The following is a 5,047-nucleotide window of genomic DNA, read 5'->3' on the forward strand; positions in this document are numbered from 1 at the left end:
AGTAGGGGATAGGGCCGGGGGGGGGGGGGGGGGGGGGGGGGGATGGAAGGGTGAATGAGGCTTAGGGAGTCCCTGTGCGGAGAGCTGCGCTATATACTTACCCCAAGAGGCCTGAAGATAGTAGTGCAGGCTAGGAGAGTTAGCCAGTGTTGCAGGCCCAGGGAAGCAGAGAGAGGTGAGGGCGGGGCCAGGGCCAGAAGTGGTGCTCCTGGAGCCTAAGAAAGGGACTGTGTTGCTCTGGGTGAGAAGGGTCAGGAAGCAGTATTGGTTTCCCAGGTGTCTGCGGCCCCAAGACTAGGAGTGGCGCAGGGCTCAAACTAGGAGTATAGAACGACGAGGCGGGGGGATGGAAGGGTGAATGTGGCTTAGGGAGTCCCAGCGCGGAGAGCTGCGCTGTAGACTTACCCCAAGAGGCCTGAGAATAGTAGTCTTTGGTCAGTGTTTTATCACAGCAATAGTAAGCAAAGTAGGACAGAACACCATGGAGCTTTTTCAGACATAAACAAAAATTAAATTATGATATTTGCAGGAAAGTAGATTTAACTGGAGATAATCATCTTAAGCAAACCAGGCTAGTTTCAGAAGGTCAAATAGTGCATACTGTCCCTCATTTGTGAGTCCTAAACCTTATATACATAGATAAATCATATACTTATAATGACACAAAATTAGAAATAAAAATGTCTATGGAAAAAAAGGGAGAAGAGGTTTAAAAATGGCAGGGGGCCTGGGGAATATGTTCAACATATATATTTGTATGAAATTTTTTTTAATTGGTCATAGGCCCAAGGGGAGAACTTGCTACTAATATTGTACTAAATGGACATAATATTAAAATGACTCCTTAATGACTTATTGCTGTACCCATAGATTAGTGTATTTCTCAACTCTCATCAGAGAAGCATCTTACAGTATAAGACAATTAATACAGAAACACACAATTCGTCAATGTGCAGAGACTAAGAGACTGGGGAGTACCCAGACCTAAATGAGACATTGGTATCACAACACACACACACACACACACACACACACACACACACCGCCAAGGCTCAGGGATCTTCTTAGAAGAGGGAATGAAAAGATTCTAAGAGACAGAAGTTCTAAGAGATAGTGTTTTCCAGACAGCAGGGCAGTTGCACATAGGAACTCGGAGCAGTTGTGTCAGTATCCTGCTCAAGTTCAAGCCAGACAAAATCCCAGCATGGAGGGGAGGAAGTGGGTGAAGTCCCACCCACAGCTGAGGAGCTATTCTCGTTTGATAGCTGCTGGGAGAGGAAGAGTCAGTTTTCCTTAAGGGTATGAACCCCTGCTAGGTCCACCACACTTAGGGTAGGTTCCATATCCAAAAGTATTTGAACAATACAAATTGGACTCAGGAAAAAAGAGAAAAAGAACACAGAGTTTGGTGGGTAGGTACCAGTGGATCTGAGAGAAGATGGGGGAGGGAGACTATGACCAAAATACATTGCATGATATTCTCAAAGAACTAATACAAATATTTTAAGGGTGGGGTATAGTGGTACACACCTTTTATCCCAGCACTCAGGAGGCAGAGGCAGGCAGATCTTTGAAATTGAGACCAACCTGGTCTACAGAGCGAGTTCCAGGCCAACTGGGGCTACAGGGAGACCCTGGCTCCAAAAAACCCAAAATGTTGAAATTATGAAAAGTACGAAAAAAACTTTTAAAAAGTAATTTCTTCTGCCTAATAAATTGGTCATTACCTTTTAATTCCGTTTCTCTCAAATTTCAGGCCATGGGTAAAACAAAGCCAGATTCTAGGCCAGAAAGTAACACAAATGACCTTTAACCCATTTAGCAGTCCTTGTTTCTAGCTCAACTCTCCTAAGCAGTCTTTACCATCCACACTGGATTCTGATCTTCTGAACTCCCACTGGACTAGCCCACCAATCTCTGCTTACAGCATTCTAGGACTTCTCTGACTTACAGCTCTAAATTATTCAACATTCCTCTTGACAACCAATTCCAAAGGCCTAAGAATTACACAGTCAGGTTTACAACAGTAACAATACCATTTTTCTGATACAAACTTTCCATTACTTTTATACTATTGTGACAAATCCTGACAGAAACAAATTAAGGGAAGAAAGGTTTTATTTTAGATTTCAGTGTCAGAGAAACTTCATCATGGTAGTGGGAATAGCTCCGTCTACCAAGGTGAAAGCGGTAAGTTTTTCATATGGTAGCAGACAGGACGCATATAGCACAGGCTGGAACAAGGATCAGGCATAACCTTCAAAGGCCTGTCCTGGTAACTACATCCACCTGCTAAGCCCCACATGCTGAAAGCACCATTGCTCTCAAAATCACACTACAAGGACCAACCATTCAAAATGTAAACCTGTGGAAGACATTTCAAAGTCAAACCATAACACCTGGAAAAAAAAAAAAAACTTTGTGGGAGAAAACATCCTATTTTCAAATAGCCTGACAAATATATTTCGTGGATTTTCTAAGCACCTTAATAGAAAATTCTCCTATTTATCACACTGACATACTCCTTTTAAAAAGCTAAGCATGAATTCATTCCAAAGCATGCCACTTGGAAATCAGAACTTTTCTACTTTTTCAGTGGTCTTTGAGCAAAACATCCAGGTTCTCCTAGCCTCCTTCTGGCTCGTACAACTAGCCTCTGCAGTCTAAGGCAGTTCTGGAACATTGAATTTTTTTCTTCCAATACAGCTAATCTCCACATTAATATTTGTTATGCCATTCTCAAATAGATTTAGCTAACACCCAAGGAACCTAAACAACTCTCACATTGCAACAGTGTTGTAGAGTAGAGAAAAGCCACTTTACTCCTTAGAGGCACAGTAACTTCTTTTTCTTAGTTTTAATATTTGGGAATTTAAGTAATAAAAGTCTAGAATATATTAAGGATCCATATAATAATTAAAACTATGAGATATTATCAAAGATATTTGGCAACCAATTAAATGTTAATTATATAATTGTTCATTGTGTTAACTTCTGAAAAGAAAGTTTTTGTTTTGTTTCTCCTTTTTTAAAAAAATTGTGTATCTTTATTTTACATGTATGAGTGTTTTGCCTGCATGTACCTATGTGCGTCATGTGCATGCCTAGTGCCTGTGGAGGCCAGATAGGCCATCAGATCCCCTGGAACTGTAGATGCAGAAAATTGTGAGCTGCCATGTAGATGCTGGATTAGAACATAGATCCTCCATAAAAGCAGTTAGTGCTCTTTACTGCTAAGGCATTTTTCCATATTCAAGTTTCTCTTTATTTTTGTTAAAGGACTCTCCTTTTTTTTTTTCAAGAAAATTTGTTTTTTTTTTTAGATCATAAGACATAAACTGGAAATTTCACTGTAAAAATTTGAAAGGTTAGGCCATTTAGACATGAGTATATTCTGTGCGTATTTCCCTTTTCTTCTTCATATCACAGCATCTGTCTCAGATAAGGATAAACCTGTTGTCTTCTAAAAGGGGCACATTTTGTTTCTCTTTATTTGGGGTTGGGTGATAGTACTCTGGCCGTTGCCACAAACATGAAAAACAAGATCACTTAAGCAGCTCCAGTCTTCAGCTGCCATAAAATATGATACAAGGGTGGTAGGAGTGAAGAGATGGCTCAGTGGCAAAGAACACTGACCGCTCTTGAGGAGGACCAAGGTTTTGGTTCCCAGTACCCACATGGCGGCTAGCAATCATCCATAACTCCAGTTCCAGGGGATCCAACCTCCTATTCTAGCCTCCGTGGACATTGCACACGTGTACATTTACATATATGCAGGCAAAACATAATCTCATACACATAAAATAAAAGTAATAAATAAATAAATAAATAAATAAATAAATAAATAAATAAATAATGATACAAAGGGAAATGCCATCTCTGTCAGCATTCCAGGATGATTCCCGTCATGATGTCTCCAATGTTGCAGTTGCCCCACCCCAACCAGGCTTTGACATTTCAGAGACCATTTCTATTGCATATTCCATTTTGTGCAATACTATGTGTCCCCTGGCAGACATCCCATGGCCAGAAGGGGATCTCAAAACAAAACAAAATGTTTATCACAAGGAGAAAATGTAGAGATGAGCTGATCCGCACTGTCCCAGCAGGAGGGGGAAATGAAGAGCCATCATTCCTGCTTTCTAAGACCCCATCCCATTGAAGTGTGGGCCCCTGGTGGCAGGTGAAGAGGACAGCTCGTGATTTTAAGACCATGGACTAAAAATTTCATTTTCTTTTCCATCTAGTTTGGAAATGATAGTGATCTACTTCTCCCATGAGCACAGACAGACTTAACAGGTGGAAAGGGAGACACAGAGAGGGAGAACTGGCTTGTTTTCGTGTTAGCAAAGTATTTTGTGTATGCTTAGACAGGCTGGTGAAATTCTAGACAGGGTTTATTGGCGCTAATCCAATCCTATAGCTAAGGTGCTAAGGCAGTTTAAAGGGCCAGCAAATGTTTCTACTTCATCCATGCAGGCAGCATGGTGGGGAGGATGCTGGGACTGGACACTGAAGGGAGAGCATCCAGGAAGACAGCAGCACGGGGAAAGGTACACAGTGGGGTACAGCTGGGCCTCCATGGCAGGCGAGAAGCCGGATGCAGAGCCACTTCACTGCAGCGAACTCCTACAAGAGTTTTCACTCACAAAATCACCTCAATTGAAACTTAAAAATGTCTAGTCCCACATAACAGCAAAGTGGGACTCAGAGAGAGAGAAAGAGAGAAACTCTCTCTTTAACCCATAACAGCAAAGGTTCTAAAACTCAGCTTAGTCTTACCTTTTCACCACCCATCAGCTTCAGCTCAGAGATGAAGAAAGGAGTATGGTCGTTTTGCCTCTGTTCTCTTCTAGCTTTTTACTAGGAAAAACGCACTAGGAGCTCTTGCTGTTATTCACCCCCCAGGTGACCATGTAGTAGAAGTTTGGTGCCCAAAACAATGAAAGGTGGTGGGCCCCAAGAGATGGGCCTCGGGCTGGTGAGACAGCAAAGGCGGTAAAGGTGCTTGCTGCAAGACCTTCTAGCCAAGTTTGATCTGATTCCT

The sequence above is a fragment of the Nannospalax galili genome, unplaced genomic scaffold (genome assembly GCF_000622305.1).
Source record: "Nannospalax galili isolate Female #2095 unplaced genomic scaffold, S.galili_v1.0 scaffold680, whole genome shotgun sequence".
NCBI lineage: Eukaryota > Metazoa > Chordata > Mammalia > Rodentia > Spalacidae > Nannospalax > Nannospalax galili.